The following is a 20384-nucleotide window of genomic DNA, read 5'->3' as shown; positions in this document are numbered from 1 at the left end:
TTACTTAATAAGGGAACTGTTTCAGCAGTGCAGAGGCTCAGGAAATGCCTTAGAAAGAAAAGACAGGGGCATGGTAGATATTCTCGATGAATATGTTTTAAGCTCTAACGTGGTTCCGAATGTGATTTTTACAGTTGGCTCCAAATTAGTGACAAGCCCTGAACTGAGGACAATATATGAGGTATGTTCCATTCTCTAAAGATGTTAGATAGCTCTGAAGGAATTACTTAAAAATGAACTAACCTGTCCCAAGACCTTTCCCACCATTCACCTTCATCCTTTTCAAGAGTCATTAAAGTGACGAGTTTGGGGAATAGCCAACTGCGTGTTAGGTGTGCTCGTGAGAATACACTATAATGTGGGTTCTCATTCCCACTCAAATTCAAGGGACCACCCCAAAAGAACTGTTCTAGGAGAATGTGTACAAGAAAGGGAGACCAGAAATTTACTTTATTTATGGTTAAATGTTAGGTGAATGGAGAAGGTTTAGGGGTCACGTAAGAACCTAAAGTCTTGTGTTTTCCTCTCTGTCGGAAGATGGGAGCAGCTCAGGACTGATAACGGCAGGACCATCCTGCATCCTCACACGGGACACAGCATGAGTTGCCCACAGGCCAAGTGGTGGCTGCAGGAGGTCATTGAGCTCAAGCCTCCTTGTTGGGACTCCAACCAGGAAGAAGCCTTTTGGGGTAGAGGAGGTTATGGAATAAGGGATCAGGGAGGGGCTGTCTTAGGAAACGGCAGTCATAGAGAGATCAGGGAGAAAGCTCATCGCCCTTGTCAAGGGAATGCTTCGTGGACAAGTCCCTGAAAGGCCTCTGAAGAATCCCACGTGTTCTCACGATGGAGCAGGCCTGCCACCCACAACTCGCCATCCCCTAGTATTCCACGGCAGCAGACAGAAGATGCCCTCCTTTCCACTGCCAGCCTTCTCCTTGCGGCTCCCTGCGACACCCCCACGTTGCAGAGCAGACTCAGCTCAGAAGGGAGGGCGCAGGCTGCGAAGGACGCGAAACTGAAGTTTCTAATTGGGCCGGGCTTTAGGCCACCTGGAAGTGAGCCTTTAGTGCCAAGGTAAAACTTATTTTTAAAACCTAAAAGTGATCAGAAAATGATAAGAACCTTCCAAGGTATTACCCGGGGCAGGGGTATTGGACTGAGTATGGTTTTCCTGGTGACTGTTGGGAAGAACACTGGCTTGAGAGGCAAGAGGTTCGAGTCTCATCCTTCTGCTCTCATAGTATTGTCTCCCTCTCATTTTTTCTCTCTCTTCTATTATCTCCAAAATCTTCATCCCTCAAAGATTAGAGAGAAAGCCAAGTCTCCATGTAGGTTTTCTTTCCATGAAGGAGTCAGAAGAAAATCAACTCTCAACCCCAGGATTCTGGAAAACTGAAGGCAGGGAAAACTGGAGTAGGAGGTCTGGGGTCTCTTTGCCCCGATGAAGCGTGGCTTACAGACTCAGAGAGAGAGAAGCTTAGAGTGGAGGTGCCAAGGCAAGAGTAAAGAGAGACAAAGAACCAAGCGGGCCAGACACAGACCAGACGTCTAACCTCCGGGCCAGACACGGAGCAGCCTTAGAGGGTCCTGTGAGGATTAAGCCCTGGACTGGTTTGGGATCGACTAGCATGAGCAAGTGTGTATTTTGAGTGACAGTCTCACCATCCTGCCCTACCTGTCCTGCCCCCAGAAGTCCCTGCAAAAATCTCCCCGAGTCCCTGGGGCCCCTGCCTAACTAGCTGAAGAGCCGCGGCGCTACAGTCTAAACGGGCTCACCTCAGAAAGACGCTAGGACCTCAGGAAGTCACGGCTCTAGACCCAGCAGCGAAGCTTGTTGATGACAAGGCTGCAGGGGGAGACAGAGCAGGTCCCACCTACTCCCAGAAGCAGGCTCTTTCCCCAAGCACAGAGCTGATAAAGGCACGGGCCGGGCTCACATGGGACGAGCAGCTCCTCCTAGATCCCTGGGGACAGTGTCCCTCAAGGGTTTTCCTCAGGATAGATGGTTGTTTTCACATCCCAGGCTCAGTGAGGTATCCGGGGAATAGACGGGCTGCTCAGCATTTTTGTTTGTTTGCCTTCAGATGCCTCTCCCCACCTGTGATTCCATGTTTGTAACTCAGCCGCTTATTACCTTTGGTAGCAGGTGAACTGTTTGCTGTATGTCTTATGTTCCTGGTGAGACAGATGGTAAGAATTTTGAGAGTTCCTTCTCTGCTTTCTTGCTAGTGCCAAGTACAGGGAAAACAGTAAACACCTCAAGAGCCAGCTGTAACTCCTGCACTAGGCATTATGACTCCAAAGAGACGCCATCTCTCATGGAAGGGGGTAGGTGACAGTCTCCTTCCCACTTGAATGAATGTCAGTGTTGGACAGGAATCTAGGGACCTAGTGATTTGGCCCTTGGGGCTCGTAGTTGCAAACTAAAAAAATAAACTCTGAGTTTTTCTGTTGAAAGGAAAAGTATTGCAATGATATTAGGTTGTTCACAGATACACTGGGAAGGCTGGAAATATAGACCATGAAATAGGAGAAAGGAAGTCTGCTTATACAGTGAAAGTGAAAGTTGCTCAGTTGCGTCCGACTTCTTGTGACCCCATGGAATGTAGCCCACCAGGCTACTCCGGGCAAGAATACTGCCATTCCCTTCTCCAGGGCATCTTCCTGACCCAGGGATTGAACCTGGGTCTCCTGCATTGCAGGCAGATTTTTTACTGTCTGAGCCACCAGGGAAGCTCATATAGCCAGAAAGACAACCAAAATTAGTAGACTCCTGCTTCTAATCACTGCACGTGCTTCATAATCTAGTTCAGTTACTTCTCACCCAAACCAAGAACAGTCATCTCCTCAACAGGAATCAGTGTAAGCTATGGACTAACTGTATAGATATTTGTGACTAATATTTAAAATAACTGAGTAATGGAGAAAAAAAGGCAAATTATTCTATCTGTCTGGTCATGACTAGAAAAAAAATATGTGTGGAGCCAGAATCCTTATTTCCCTAAGTTGACCATGAGGCATATTTTTGAGTTCCCGCTCCTACTACTGCTATGCTCTGAACATTTGTGTCCCCTTTAAATTAATATGCTGAAACATGACCCCAGGTGATGGCATTAAGAGCTATAGTCTTGAGGTCATGGGGACAGAGCCCTCAGGAATGGGATTAGCATCCTTATAAATGAAGTCTGGAAAGGCTCCCTTTCCCCTTCCACTTCGTGACGATGCAATGAGAAAATGGCAGTCCATAAACCCGGAGGCAGACTCTCACCAGACACTGAATTGCTTGAGTCTTGGTCTTGGACTTCTAGCCTCCAGGACTGTGAGCAATAAATTTCTGTTGTTTATAAGCCACCCAATTTATGGTATTTTGTTATAGCAGCCCAGAAGGACTATGATAACTACTATCTCATCACAGGTCTTCTCATTTCTAGAGCCTGAAGGAAGAATTTAAGTCTTGATATTTTATTGGGCAGATGAAATGCCAGGGGTTTAAGGAGGAGGACAATAAAGGGAGCAGAGGCTAGGCTAGATGCAGCACAGTGCGATAAAAGACACTGTTGCAAGGGAGACTGTCCACAGGGAGCAGGGTCTCCTTAGATATGTTCAATCAACATACTCTTCTGGAAGGAGAAATCACAGCTGGGATCAGTCCAGGGAGCGGAGAAATGGATACCTATGCACCCTGTTCCTTTCCGTCTCTTGCTTCCCATCAGACAGCGTCCATCCCATGGGGGCCTGACAGTCTTGAACTTGCAAGCTGCATGATCTGTCCCCTGGTGGCCACACAGTCAGGAATCATATTCCACGAGAAGACTATTGGAGTCCAGAAGCTGAGGGAAGCTCTGTATGAGCATGCTGGGCATATAGGTTTAATGTGGGTGTCAGCCAGTGAGAGAGCTTGGAAAGAGATGGCAGAATTCCACAGGTGAACTATGTCATTAGAAAGAAGAAGGCAATATAAGGCTTGTGTCCAACACCATCCAACTCTTGTGCTACTCATATCTATTCACATCCTCTCATTATCTCTAGCTCTCCAGTATAATTTTTGCCACACAATGAACATACTCTGAGAAGGGAAGTTCAAGCCCGATTAGAGAAAGGCTTCTCGTTCTTCTGTCCGTTATTGCCCAGGCACGTCCTTAAGGAGCCTTTATGGATATCCTTCAGTCTCACTTCTCGCCGTCTCCCATGAAATCAAACATGATGACATAAGGTTTTGTCAGACAGGGTTGAGTTTAGAAAGGCACAAACCATTAAAATGTCTGATTTTTTTCACTCCTGAAGGATTTTTACCCTCTTGAGGGTGAACATCATCCTTGTTGAGACCCTCCCAGGGTGGTGACAACTCTTGATCTCCTGCAAAACTAAGTCAAAAATGTCATCATAAAATATCACAGTCCTCCTGTCTGTAGCTGATGCTCCCTCCTCCCACCAATGGTCTTCCCCTCCCGCCACCATCACTCAGTAGATGCCCTCACTCAGGGCTCATCCTGTGGCGGGTCTAGATGGTTTTCTGGGGAACACAGAATTTTCCCCTAGCTCCGCCACAGTATGAGCCATGAGTGAGGGAATTCACCAAAATAAAGCCCTTGTTAACACATACAAAAATTTAGCCAAACTTTAGGCCAGCTTTCTTTATAATCACCAAGCATCAGAAACAACACAAAGGACCTCACATGAGGAAGGGAAAAACAATAACAACGAGGAAACCACTGCATAAAATTTACATTACAGAATGCTACTCTGCAATTTAAATATTCTACTATAGATACCAAGTAGCAATATAGGCGGACCTCAGACTGAATTATTCTAAGTGGAAGAGGTCACAAAGACTGCATATCCCATGGTTCTAGTGAAGGGCACACTCGCAAAGGCAAAATTATGTGGCAAAATTACGGGTTATGAGGGGCAATGGGTTGGTGACTGGCTTAACTGCAAAGAAACCCAGGGAAATTTACAGTGGGTGACTGTGGTAGTGGTTACCTAACTCTACATTTGATCAGATTCTTAGAGTTATACAGTAAAAAGTGTGCATCTTACTGTTTGAAAATTATGTGCCAATTAAAAATGAAAATAATATAAAGTAACAAAAAAAACATGTACACACTCAAAATATCCAGTGTGGTCCCCACAGATAGTCTAATTACTTCTTCCTAGAAAAGTAGGAAGAGATACTGTAGATGTTCTCATGGAGACAACCCTTGAGAGCATCACGTCTCTGTTAGTCACGCCTGGTTCCCATGCATTAGCTCCTGAAAGCCAGCATGACTCTTGATGACCTCCCTTTAGAGGAACCAGACTGTGATCCTAGGCTGTGATCACCCTGTATGCATCTAAATGTTAATAGCTGTTTGTACATGCAGGTCTTCTTCTGGCTGTTAGGATTTCCTATGACTCTGCAGCCATAGCCGAGGAAACACTCCAAGGTAAAAATGAGATTGAGTAAATATAATAAGCTTTACTCATATTCTGTATAATTTAATTATATTAAAACTATAAACCCTCCTCTCAAGTTATTTTATAGACATTTCTGTATTTGCTATTTACAAACACAATTCTGTGGATTTGGGGGTAAAAGTAATTCTATTACATTTATTTTACAAATTCTATTACATTTATTTTGGTAAATGATTTCTCCAAGAGCACAGAAAGAATGCATGGAGAATTCTGAACGTGCACCCATATTAACATAGTTTCCACTATTATTCCCTGACTTCGAGACCCTGAGATCTTTGAACACCACTTGAGAGAGTTTCTCTAACAGTATTTATGCATATTATTCCGTGGCTGAATTCTTTATTCCAAACAACTCTTCGGGATTGGCTGCTGCTCGTTTTTAAGCAGCCAGGTAAGCATCTATACTCAGTTGCTGTTGTTTAGTAACTAAGTTGCATCCAATCCTTGGCAACCTCATGGGCTGTAGCCCGCCAGGCTCCTCTGTTCATGCGATTTTCCAGGCAAGAATACTGGAATGGGCTGCCATTCCCTTCTCCAGGGGACCTTCCCGACCCAGGGATTGAACTCATGTTGCCTGCACTGTCAGGCAGATTCTTTACTGCATTACACACTTTCAGGGAAAACTGTAATTCATGCAAAAGCAGTGTGGCAGCTACACCCAGTGATTTACTAAGCACAGATATGTTAACAGATATTTCAAAAAAAATTTTTTAAACATTGAGAAGCTTTCTTTTAAGAAGCTGCATATTAAATATCAAATATTAAATATCAGTAGGAAGTTAGATGATACTTAGAAACATTATCATGATGTTCCTCTAAAAAGATTATTGAAAAAAATAGTCTAGGTGATGCTCTGATTAGGTACTAATTTCATCTTGTTCACTATATGTGAGCCTTTAATTAGAGGCAAAGAAAAAAAAAGGAGTTATATTACCCTTCTTTAAATTACAGAAGAGACCAAAGCAAGTTAGTAAGATCCAAATTTCATTTTAATATTTTCCCAGAATTTTATTTTTAATATTTCTAGCATAGCTATCCATGTTGGCAGTGATATGGATAAAAATATAGGCTGTTGATTAGGTTTTAAATGGGTTTAAATCTTGAATCATTCTCATATCAGCTGTGTAATTGTAAAACACCACATTCCTTCAAAAATCCTCAATTCTCCAAGAGTAAAATAAGAATAAGAATGCTACCTGCCTTGCACACAAACACACTTTTATGTATTATGCTCTTAACATTTGTTTCAGAACATAGTGTATAATAACATGATTGTGTATATTAAGTTTGGCAAGCATAAAGCCTTCACAGGCTAGGCTTGTAAAGTGAAGTTGCCAAAGGCTTAGGAGGAAACTGATAGGGAATAGGAGATAGCATCGGATGGCTGTCTGTACAGAGGATTCTGATTCAAATAAAAGGAATTAAAATATTGTTCCTACACAACAACAGATTCACATAAAATATTTAACAACTTGGGGTTTGCCGCTAAAACAGACCTGCAGGGTTAAGGCAAGCCACAAATAATTATTCACCTTCCATCTGTGGTGCAAACATGGGATTATCGTACTGAAAAAAGAATGAGTTTTAAGAAAAGGAGTGGAGAAGGCAATGGCACTCCAGTACCACTCCAGTACTCTTGCCTGGAAAATCCCTTGGATGGAGGAGCCTGGTGGGCTGCAGTCCATGGGGTCGAAAAGAGTCAGACACAACTGAGCGACTTCACTTTCACTTTTCACTTTCATGCATTGGAGAAGGAAATGGCAACCCACTCCAGTGTTCTTGCCTGGAGAATCCCAGGGATGGGGGAGCCTGGTAGGCTGCCGTCTATGGGATCGCACAGAGTCAGACACGATTGAAGCGACTTAGCAGCAGCAAGAAAAGGAGACTCTTTAAACACAAGTTAAAATATATATTTCAAGGAATAATTTTTTAAAAGAAAACTGGCTACACGAAAGTACCAAACCAGGCAATTGGATGAGTGGAGCAGGAACAGAGTGAAACTTACTGGAGGGCATAGAAGATCTCAGTGACTTTACGGTGCAACAAAAGGCAAATTGAAAAAGAAGCTTCAAGATTTCACAACTCGCACATAAAGCACCACATGTTGCACCCACCTTGCCAAATCAATGTGGAAACCATCATTCTCTCCTAATAATGTTACAGCTGACACTGAGCAGGCCATGATAAACAGGCTTACCCATTGGTTTTTAATGCAGTAGCTCATTTAACTATTCGATAAGATCTTGAGTTAGATCTCATTGCTATTTTTATTTTGTAAATGGAAAACTTTAGGTTCAGGGGACTTATATTAGGATTCATGATTTCTGGGTAGCAAACAGTAGGGCTGATCTGCACCTCATCCCAGAGTTCAAGCTCTATATGTGATGTTATGCTTTCCCCACAGAATCACCTCTACTGGTTGTATAAGTCCCTACTGGTCCAGTTATTCCATCACATACACTTTGTTTATAAGTCTCAGTAACTACACTATGAAACTCCAAACACTGGATTTGGACCAATGGAACGAATGAGCAATTTTAAACTAAGTTAAATTTAATTTGATTTAAATTTAACTTAATTACAGTTAAATTTACTTATTTATAGTTAATACTTTGGCCACCTGATGTGAAGAGCTGACTCGCTGGAAAGGACCTTGATGCTGGGAAAGATTGAAGGCAGGAGGAGAAGGGGACAACAGAGGATGAGATGCTTGGATGGCATCACCGACTCGATGGACATGAGTTTGAGGAAACTCAGAAAGATGATGAAGGGCAGGGAAACCAGGTGAGCTGTGGTCCATGGGGTCGCAAAGAGTCAGACATGACTGAGGGACTGAACAACAACAATTTGATTTAAATTCAATTAAGACCATTTTGCTTAGGAATCACTCTATTTCGATCAGAAACTTGGCTTGCCATCAATACTTAAATATATATGAATCAAATCAGTCAGTCCTAAAGGAAATCAACCCCGAATATTCATTGAAAGGACTGATGCTGAAGTTGAAGCGCCAATACTTTGACTACCTGGTGTGAAGAGTTGACTTACTGGAAACGACTCTAACTCTGGGAAAGATTGAGGGCAAAAGGAAAAAGGGGTGGGAAAGGATGAGAAGGTTAGATAATATCACAGACTCAATGGTCATGAATCTGAATAAATTCTGGGAGATAGTGAAGGACAGGGGAGCCTGGCATGCTGCTGTCCATGGGGTCACAAGGACTTGGACACAACTTAGCAAAACTGAACAAGAATGACAACAACAAAATATGAATAAATTACTAACCATCTTGTTCCTCACTATTTAAATGAAAACTAACCAACCTCTAGAAATTGCTGAGATGAATCAATGAATGGATATATATGCAAAGTGTCTAGAGCTATTATGGCAGTTGAGTAACGTACTAGTGTAAGCTTTTACTAGGATAGAAAAAACTGAATTAGCAGAGACAGAGCATCCCACATATGTCATCTTGGACAAATCATTAAATTTTCCAAATCTCAATTTACAAATATACAAAATTTTAAAACTAGAGAGATAGGGTCTCTGTTGGTTTGGGAAAGTTTACAATTTAATAGTTTTTAAATCTAGATAATTAATGTATTAAATTTTGTAGTTAGATATCAACAATCTTGAAATATGTATTAGCTAAAATGATATAAGCATGTGGTATATACAACAGAGGATGAGATGGCTGGACAGCATCACCGACTCAATGGACATGAGTTTGAGTAAACTCTGGGAGCTGGTGATGGACAGGGAGGCCTGGTGTCCTGTAGTCCATGGGGTCACAAGAGTCGGACATGACTGAGCGACTGAACTGAGTTGAACTGATACAAACATTTCAGTTTCACTGCAACCTTTGTTCCACTTAACACTCTTGTCCTTACTTTCACTTGCTATGGGACATCTCACGATTCCCAAAGAACATCAACGGACAACAGGATGGAAGCGACCCAATTTGCCATCATGTCCGACTCTGCAACGCCATGGACTGTCGCCCGCCAGGCTCCTCTGTCCATGGGAGTCTCCAGGCGAGAATACTGGAGTGGGTCACCATTCCCTTCTCCAGAGGAGCTTTCCAATCCAGGTTTTGAACCCAGGTCTCCTGCATTGCAGGCAGATTCTTTACTGTCTGAGCCATCAAGGAAGCCCTCTTTGCAGTTTACAAGGTCGTCCCCTATAAGGCCTGTGCTGCTCAGATGTTCTGTTTTGCAGCCTTTGCCACTGTGGAAAATTACCTTTTGGCCTCAGTGGCCCACGGTCGCTATGCAGCCGTGTGCAGACCCCGACATGATACCACCACCATGACACCACGCGTGTGTGCACATGTGATTATAGGCTGCTGTTTGTGGCTTCCTGAAAGCCTCCACCATGTAGGCGATGCATTCTGTCTCTCTATCTGTAGACCCAACGTGGTCCACCACTTTTCCTGTGCTATTCCAGCCATCACGGCTCCGTCTTGTTCTGATAGGCGTGTAAGGGAGAGGGTTCCTGTTTATGTAGCCAGCTTCAACATCTTTTTTGTTCTCTTGGTTATCGTCATATCCTACATATTCATATTTACCACCGTCCTAAAGATGCACTCCTCTGCAAGGTAGCAGAAGGCTTTATCCACCTGTGCCTCCCACCTTGCAGGCTCCATCTTCCATGGGGCACTCATTTTCATGAACTTAGAGCCCAGCGCCAGCCATGCGGTCGACGCTGACAGCATGGCATCTGTGTTCTGCAGCAGGGTCACCCCAAGGTCACCCTGTGGTCTCTCGCCCGAGGAACAAGGAAGTCAAGAGTGCCTTCAAGAAGGTTCTTTCGTAGGCAAAATTGTCTCTAGGTTTGTGATACTGATGTCATACGACTCATGGCAACCTTGTTTTATTTTTCTCAGGTCTTCTCCGGGTACGCAAATCACATTTAAAGGCCACACTGAATTGAATTCCTGAAGGATATCCTTCTCAAAGAAAATTTATGTCCAGAATTATGAAACCTGAATGCAAATGACTAAGATGAAGCACAACATATCTCGTGTCCCACTTGCCAAAAACTTTGTCAAGGAGATTTTTGACTAAATAACTCATTCTATATGCATGTCCTCTTCCACATGCCACTCTAAAGTACATGTGAAACAGAGGCACAAATGAGCCCGTGAACAGAGGTCCATGTATGTGCCTCCCACGGATGCATGTATATGGGAGTGTGAAATTTGCCATATATGATGGAATGTGTCTGGTGGTTTCTTTTTTATTTAAATAATTCAAGTAATTAATTGGAGTATTAAAACATCAATTTAAATTTAATGCTGCTTATTTCTTTTGTTGAATTTCATAAGTGTTATAATACTTATAAATGTTATAAGTGTCCTAAATTGAAAATAAAATGATAAATTTTAAATAAAAATATTTGCTTTTTCACCAGCACATTTTATCTATAGATTCATAAGTATAGCACATTAAGCTAATTTTTATGAGTTGACTGAGTCATTTTATACAATCAACATGTTCACATTAAATTTTCCAAAAGAATAGAAGAGCCAAGTCTAATAAAAATGGAGGAAAAAAAAACATTTTTAATTAGAAAATCACTGCATATAAGTTACAACTGACTGAAATTATTCTGAATGGTCATATAAATATAAACACAACATATCTGTCAGTATGTTTCTCATCTTGGAACCATTTCTAATTATTATTTTAAATGGTTCTTTAATTTAAGAACTATTTTAGGTTACATAAAATTATCAAAAATAGAACCAAATGTTTCTATGTAATATTGTGGCAGGCTGAAAATAGCCTGCCTAAAGATCCAAGGCTTAATTACTGGAATCTGTGAATACTAATTTACATGGCAAGAAAAATGACTATTTAGAATGATTATTAAGAATTTTAATTTGAGAGGTTATCCCGAATCATCTGTGTATCCTAAACCCTAAGGAAATCCTATGTATTATTATAGGAAGGAGTCAGAGAGGATAGGATTCTGGGAAAATGCAGGAAGAGAATGCAGGAAGACTGGGAATATGGGTGCTTATCTAGTCAACAACTGCACAGGCAGAATCTGTCTGGTGTAAAAATTTGGGAACTCTGGACTCTGAAGGCTTGCAACCTTCAGAGGAAGATTTGGATGATAAATTTTGATTGATTCCAGCTCTTAGAGACCCATTCCCCACCCCTCGTGGTGTTACAGGCAGCTGTGTTTGTGTTCCTATAGCAGCTTGCAGCAGCCAAGGTGGCAAAAAGGACTCTCATCTTCCCAATATTGGGAACTTGTGCCCTGCTTTCCAATTGTTGCTTCTAATCACAAAGTTGCAAACAAAGAGATAGGCGGGGCATTGTTGCTGCAAAAGAAAATTAGAGATACCAAGGGAACATTTCATGCAAAAATGAGCACTATAAAGGACAGAAATTGTATGGACCTAAGAAGCAAAAGAGATTAAGCAAAAGAGATTAAGAAGAGGTGGCAAGAATACACAGAACTGAAATGAAATGAAAGTCACTCAGTCACGTCCAACTCTTTGCGACCCCACGACTATACAGTCCATGGAACTCTCCAGGCCAGAATACTGGAGTGGCTAGCTGTTCCCTTCTCCAGGGGATCAAACAAACCTAGGGATAGAACCCACATCTCCCTCATTGCAGGCAGATTCTTTACCATCTGAGCCACAAGGGAAACCCAAGAATACTGAAGTGGGCAGCCTATCTCTTCTCCAGCAGCTCTTCTCGACCCAGGAATTGAACCAGGGACTCCTGCATTGCAGGTGGATTCTTTACCAGCTGAGCTACCAGTGAAGCCCAGAATACACAGAACTATATAGAAAAGATTTCAATGACCCAGATAACCATGATGGTGTGATCAGTAACCTAGAGCCAGACATCTTGGAGTGCAAAGCCAAGTGTGCCTTAGGAAGCATCACTATGAACAAGGCTAGTGGAGGTGATGGAATTCCAGCTGAGCTATTAAAAATCCTAAAAGATGATGCTCTGAAAGTGCTGCACTCAATATGCCAGCAAATCTGTAAAACTCAGTAGTGGCTACAGAACTGGAAAAGGTCAGTTTTCATTCCAGTCCCAAAGAAAGGCAAGGCCAAAGTATATTCAAACTACCACACAATTGCACTCATTTCACACACTAGCAAAGCAATGCTCAAAATTCTCCAAGCTAGGCTTCAACAATATGTGATCTGAGGACTCCCAGATGTTCAAGATGGATTTAGAAAAAGCAGACAAACCAGAGATCAAATTGCCAACATCCACTGGATCATAGAAAAATCAAGAGGATTCCAGAAAAACATCTACTTCTTCATTGACTATGCTAAAGCTTTTGACTCTGTGTACCCGAACTAACTAACGAAAACTTTTCAAGAGATGGGAATACCACCACCATACCAGCCTTCTGAGAAATCTGTATGCAGGTCAAGAAGCAACACTTAGGACAATGGACTGGTTCCAAATTGGGAAAGGAGTATGTCAAGGCTGTATATTGTCACCCTGCTTATTTAACTTATGTGCACAGTACATCACAAGAAATGCTTGGCTGAAGTAACCACAAGTTGGAATAAAGATTGCCAGGAGAAATATCAGTAACCTCACATATGCAGATGACACCACCTTTATGGCAGAAAGAGAAGAGGAACTAAAGAGCCTCTCAATGAAGTTAAAACAGGAGAGTGAAAAAGTTGGCTTAAAGCTCAACATTCAAAAAACTAAGATCATGGCATGCGGTTCCATCACTTCAAGGCAAATAGGTGGGGAAACAATGACAGATTTTATTTTCTTGGGATCCAAAATCACTGCGGATGGTGACTGCAACCATGAAATTAAAAGACACTTGCTCCTTGAAAGAAAATGTATGACCAACCTAGAAAGTATATTAAAAAATGGAGACATCACTTTGCTAACACAGATCTATCTAATCAAAGCTATAGTTTTTCCAGTAGTCATGTATGGATGTGAGAATTGAACCATAAAGAAGGCTGAGCACTGAGGAATTGATGCTTTTGAACTATGGTGTTGGAGAAGACTCTTGAGAGTCCCTTGGACTGCAAGGAGATCCAACCAGTCAATCCTAATGGAAATCAACCCTGAATATTCATTGGAAGAACTGATGCTGAAGCTGAAACTCCAATACTTTGGCCACCTGATGCAAAGAACTGACTCATTGGAAAAGACTCCAATGCTGGGAAAGATTGAAGGCAGGAGGAGAGGGAATGCAGAGGATGAGATGGTAGAATGACATCACTGACTGGATGGACATGAGTTTGAGTAAACTCCAGGAGATGGTGAAGGACAGAGAAGACTGGCATGCTGCATCCATGGGGTTATAGAGTCAGACATACTGACCAACAACCCCCTTCAGCTGAAGTGATTTCCAGGGAATTTAAAAAGATGTGTGTGTGTGTTAGTCACTCAGTCATGTTCGACTCTATGTGACCCCATGAACTGTAACCCGCCAGGATCCTCTGTCCATGGGATTCTCCAGGCAAGAATACTGGAGTGGGTTGCCATTCTCTTCTCTTGGGGATCTTCCCACTCCAGGGATTGAATTTGGGTCTCCTGCATTGCAGGCGGATGCTTCACCATCTGAGCCACTAGGGAGCTGCATTAAAAAATACAGTGCTCTTTTTATTTGCTCACATTATTTTTCTCTTTTTCCCCTCTTTGGGAGCCCTAAACTAAAATCTAGGACATTCAAAAATGACTACATATATGGGGACATTGGAACGTGACCACAATTACCCAGGAAAAGTTCAGAAAAGACCTGAGAAGACCTTAAGTTTACATTCCAGGCTGATTCTTGGCATCCTGCAACAATAAAAGCAAAAACAAGGAACAAAAGCAATAACAGAAAGCATCAAACCCCGGGGAAACAAGAGAATCTTATGTCCAGAATTAGTAGATTAAATTGCTTAGTTTTAAACAGTAACAACAAGAAATCAGTAAGCAAACAAACAAACAATTTCAAAGAGAAAAAAAAAATAAATAGAAACTGTCTCTGAAAAAGACCTGATTTTAGATTACTAAACAAAAACATTAAAACGGTTGTCTTTAAAGTGCTCAAAGAACTGAAGGAAGATGTGCAAAAAGTCAAGAAAGCAACATGTGAGCAAAATGGAAATCTCAGTAAAGAGATAGAAAACCTAACAGTAGAAGCTATCCCTGAGGAAAACCAGATGTCACGCTAACAAGAAAACAATTTAAATTAGATAACACAAATCTGGTCAAAGAACTAAAGGATACCAAGTCTGAAAATTCAAAGGAAAATATGAGAACAATGTCTCACCAAATAGAGAACATCAATATAAATATACAAATTATTTCAAAAACCAAATAGAAATTCTAAGTTGAAAATAAAATATAAAATTTACCAAAGTTGATTAGTAACAAATTTAAGCTGACAAAATAAAAAATTAAAGAGTTTAGCCAGTCTGAGGAACAAAAATTCAAAAGTAATGAAGAAAATTAAACAGTCTCAGAGACAAACAGGATGCTATCAAGAGTACCACTATATGTATAATGGGGGATCTTAAAAGAAGAGAGAAAGTGCAAAAAGAATATTTGAAGAAATGATGCCCAAACGTTCCCAAGTCTGAGGAAAGAATGAAATATACATAGATTCAGATATTTTAGCAAAGTGAGACTTAAAATATTAATGACAAAATTATTTTTTTTAATACTTAAAGTCATAAAATCTACTTGAAATATGGATACAAGTCCATAGCCACTGTTATTATTACATAATTTGTTATTGCTTAAAGAATCCACCTGCAATGCAGGAGACCCCGGTTCATTTTCTGTGTCAGGAAGATCCCCTGGAGAAGGGATAGGCTGCCCACTGCAGTATTCTTGGGCTTCCCTGGTGGCTCAGCTGGTAAAGAATCCACCTGCAATGCAGGAGACCCTGGTTCATTTTCTGGGTCAGGAAGATCCCCTGGAGAAGGGATAGGCTGCTGGCTGCAGTATTCTTGGGCTTCCCCGGTGGCTCAGTTAATAAAAAACCCACCTGCAATGCAGGAGACCTGGGTTTGATTCCTGGGTTGGGAAAATTCCCTGGAGGAGGGCATGGCAACTCCTTCCAGTATTCTTGCCTGGAGAATCCCCATGGACAGAGGAACCTGGCGGGCTGCAGTCCAGGGGGTTGCAAAGAGTTGGACATGACTGAGCAACTAAGCATAGCACATCACATTGTAATTCTTGGTGCTTAAAAGTCTTAAATCAAACTTTATATATTTAAGTCCATTAAAGTATGCCTTTAATTCTCCTTATCATGTTAATAATTCTTTTTTTTTTCTTCTTACAAGATTACATTGCTTTACATGGGCATTTATTTTTCTAACTAAATTCCCATCTTAATAAATTATCTAAAAGTAATATATTTTACATGATAATTTTAATTGAGGAAACGTAAAGCATGAAAAGAAATGCAATTTTAGGCCTGCCCACCCAGTGCTGTGGGAGCAGGCACACAAAGTCTGGCCATACTGCAGCAGCCAGGCCTTGGCTGATAGTGAGCCCTGCAGTGACATGGACTAGGCTTTTGTCTTTTAGAAATAAAACTGCCCTAAGAGGAACAAGATGATGGAGGAGTAGGTGGACATGGACTATATCTCTCTCCACAGATACATCAGGAATACACCTTTAGACACAGAAGTGCATGCAGAACACCAGCTGAGAGTGGATGGAGTACCTGACCAACAGAAAAGAATATACAGACCCACGCAAAGCTCGAGATCAAGCCTCGAACCTTTGGAGTAGGAGCATCGACTCCAAGACCCTAGGCTACCAGAGAATTAACCCTAGGGTGTATCAAATAGTGAGGACTCACACAAAGGAAACCACTGGAATACAAGACCCAGCATCACCCAACCACCAATAACAGCCTGTGCAGGACACCTCGTCTAAACAGCAAACAAAACAAAAATACAAACCCAGTCATCCACAGACAGGATTACTACCTTACTGAGCCTTGCCCATCAGAGGAAAAACAAACAAATGAACAAACAAGAACTCAGCACAAATCTCACCCTATAAGACGCTTACACAAACCACTGGACCAACTTGAGAGGGCAGAAACCCAAAGGAAGAAAGAATTCAGCCTTGAAGCATGGGAAAAGGAGACCTCAAATACAATAAGTTAAAAAAATAAGAAAAGGCAGAGAAATGCTACACAAATGAAGGAACAAACTGGAAACACAGAAGTCCAGATAAATGAAGAGGAAATAGGCACACTACCTGAAAAGAATTCAGAATAATGATAGTAAACATGATCAAAAACCCTGAAAGCAAAATGGAGAAAATGCAAGAATCAATTAACAAAGACCTAGAAGAACTAAAGAATAAACATTCAGAGACAAACAACACAATTACTGAAATTAGAAAGTCCTGTAGAAGGAATCAATAGTAGAATATCTTAAGCAGAATGAATCAGTGAGCTGGAAGATAAAATGGTGGAAATAACTTCTGAAGAGCAGAATAAAGTAAAAAGAATGAAAAGAACTGAGGATGGTCTCAGAGACATCTGGGACAGTATCAAACACACCAACATTCGAATTATAGGGGTCCCAGGAGTAGAAGAGAAAAAGAAATGATATGAGAAAATTTTTGAAGAGATTATAGTTGAAAATTTCCCCAACATGAAAAAGAAAATAGTCAATCAAGTCCAAGAGGCACAAAGAGCCCCACACAGGATAAATCCAAGGAGAAACACATCAAGACACATACATAATCAAACTAACAAAGACTAGACACAAAGAAAGAATATTAAAAGCAGCAAGGGAGAAGCAAAAAGTAACAAACAAGGGAAGCCCCATACACTTAACAGCTGATCTTTCAGCAGAAGCTCTGCAGGCCAAAAGGGATGGCAGGATATATTTAAAGTACTGAAAGGGAAAAATCTACAACCAAGATTACTGTACCTGGCAAGGATCTCATTCAAAATTGATGGAGAAATAAAAAGATTTTCAGACAAGCAAAAGTCAAGAGAATTCAGTACCACCAAACCAGCTTTACAACAAATGTTAAAAGGACTTATATGGTCAAGAAATACAAGAGAAGAAAAAAGACCTACAAAATTAACCCCAAACAATTAAGAAAATAGCATAAGAACATATATATCAATAACTACTTTAAATGTAACTGGATTAAATGCTCCAACCAAAACACGCAGACTGACTGATGGATACAAAAACAAGGCTCATATATATGCTGTCTACCAGAAACCGATCTCAGACCTCAAGACACATATAGACTGTAAGTGAGAGGATGGAAAAATATATTCCATGCAAATGGGAAGCAAAAGAAAACTGGAGTAGCAATTCTCATATCAGACAAAATAGACCTTAAAATAAAGACTACAAGAGATAAGGGAGGACACTACATAATGATCAAGGGATCAATCTAAGAGGAAGACATAACAATTGTAAATATCTATGCACCCAACATAGGAATACATCAATACATAAGACAAACACTAACAGACATAAAAGGAGAAACTGACAGTAACACAATAATAGTAAGAGACTTTAACGTCCCACTCACACCATGGACAGATCATCAAAACAGAAAATTAATAGGGAAACACAAGTCTTAAATAATATATTAGATGAGATGGATCTCATTGATATCTTCAGGACATTCCATCCCAATGCAGAAGAATAAACCTTCTCAAGTGCACATGGAACATTCTCCAGGACAGACCACATCTAAGGTCACAAATCAAACCTAAGTAAATTTAAGAAAATTGAAATCATATCAAGCATCTTCTCCAACCACAAAGCTATGAGACTAGATATCAGTTACAAAAAAAATAAAATAAAACTGTAAGAAACACAAACACATGGAGATTAAGCAACACACTTCTAAATAACCAACAGCTTACTGAAATCAAAAGGGAAATCAAAAAATTTCTAGAAACAAATGACAATGAAAACACTACAACTCAAAATTTATGGGATGCAGCAAAAGCAGTCCTAAAAGGGAAGTTTATAGCAATACAATCCAACCTCAAGAAACAAGAAACACATCGAATAGACAGCCTAGTATTACACCTAAAACAACTGGAAAAAGAAGAAAAAAAAAACCAAAAAACAAAATTAATATAAGGAAAGAAACTATAAAGATCAGAGCAGAAATAAGTGAAAAAGAAATGAAAGAAACAATAGTAAAGATTAATAAAACTAAAAGCTGGTTCTTTGAGAAGGTAAACAAAATTGACAAACCTTTAGTCAGACTCATCAAGAGCAAAAGATAGAAGAATCAAATCAACAAAATTAGAAATGAAAAAGGAGTGATTACAACAGACAATGCAGAAATACAAAGGATTATGTGAGACTATTATGAACAACTCTATGGTAATAAAATGGATAATCTGGAAGAAATGGACAGATTCTAAAAAAATTAAGTCTTCCAAGACTGAACCAGGAAGAAATAGAAATTATGAACAACCCAATTACAAGCACTGAAATTGAAGCTGTGATCAAAAATCTCCCCAAAAAAACAAAAGCCCAGAACCAGATGACTTCACAGGAGAATTCTATCAAACATTTAGAGAAGAGCTACTGCCTATCCTTCTAAAACTCTTTCAAAAAATTGTAGAGGAAAGAACACTTCTAAACTCATTCTACAAGGCCACCATCACCCTAATACCAAACCAGACAAAGACAACAACAGGCCAATATCACTGATGAACATAGATGCAAAAATCCTCAACAAAATTTTAGCAAACAGAATTCAGCAACACATCCAAAAGCTCATACACCATGACCAAGTTGGGTTTATTCCAGGAATGCAAGGATTCTTCAATATACAGAAATCAATCAATGTGATACACCATATCAACAAATTGAAAGACAAAAACCATATGATCATCTCAATAGATGCAGAAAAATCCTTTGACAAAACTCAGCACCCATTTATGACTAAAACTCTTCAAAAAATGGGCGTAGAAGGAACCTACCTCAACACAGTAAAGTCCATATATGATAAGCCTATAGCAAACATTATTCTTGATGGTGAAAAACTGAAAGCAGTCCCCCTAAGATCAGGAACAAGACAAGAGCATCCACTTTTACCACTATTATTCAACATAGTTCTGGAAGTCCTAGCTACAGCAATCAGAGAAGAAAAAGAAATAAAAGGAATCCAGATTGGAAAAGAAGAAGTAAAGCTCTCACTGTTTGCAGATCATGATACTGTACATAGAAATTCCTGAAGATACTATCAGAAAATTACTAGAGCTAATCAGTGAATTTAGCAAAGTTGCAGGACACAAAAATCAATGAACAGAAATCACTTGCATTTCTATATACTAACAATAAAAAATCAGAAAAAGAAATTAAGGAATCAATCCCATTCACCATTGCAACAAAAAGAATTAAATATCTTGGAATAAACTCACCTAAGGAGACAAAAGAACTGTACACAGAAAATTATGACACTGATGAAAGAAATCAAAGATGACATAAACAGTTGGAGAGATATTCCATGTTCCCGGGTAGGAAGAATCAATATTGTGAAAATGACTATAGTACCAAATGCAATCTACAGATTCAATATGATCCCTATCAAATTACCAATGGCATTTTTCACAGATCTAAAACAAAAAAAATCACAATTTATATGGAAACATTTCCTTTTCCAGGGGATCTTCCTAACCCAGGGATTGAACCTGGGTCTCCACCAGGGAAGTCTCATATGGAAAAATAAAAGACACCAAATAGCCAAAGCAGTCTTGAGAAAGAAGAATGGAACTGAAGAAATCAACCTTCCTGACTTCAGATTACACTACAAAGCTACAGTCATCAAGACTGCATGGTACTGGCGCAAAAACAGAAATATAGACCAAGGGAACAAGATAGAAAGTCCAGAAATAAACCCATGCACCCATGGGTACCTTATTTTTGACAAAGGAGACACGAATATACAATGGGGCAAAGATAACC

At 40.3% G+C, this 20384-nt stretch overlaps 1 pseudogene; it reads left to right on the top strand.

Moving 5' to 3' along the window:
- The first annotated feature begins 70 nt into the window (after positions 1-70).
- LOC120876017 lies at positions 71-10857 on the top strand (annotated as a pseudogene).
- The last annotated feature ends 9527 nt before the right edge of the window (positions 10858-20384 follow it).

This window comes from Oryx dammah, unplaced genomic scaffold (assembly GCF_014754425.2).
Source record: "Oryx dammah isolate SB20612 unplaced genomic scaffold, SCBI_Odam_1.1 HiC_scaffold_17, whole genome shotgun sequence".
NCBI lineage: Eukaryota > Metazoa > Chordata > Mammalia > Artiodactyla > Bovidae > Oryx > Oryx dammah.
Note: the sequence above shows the minus strand (reverse complement) of the source record. Positions and strands in the feature narration are given on the sequence as shown.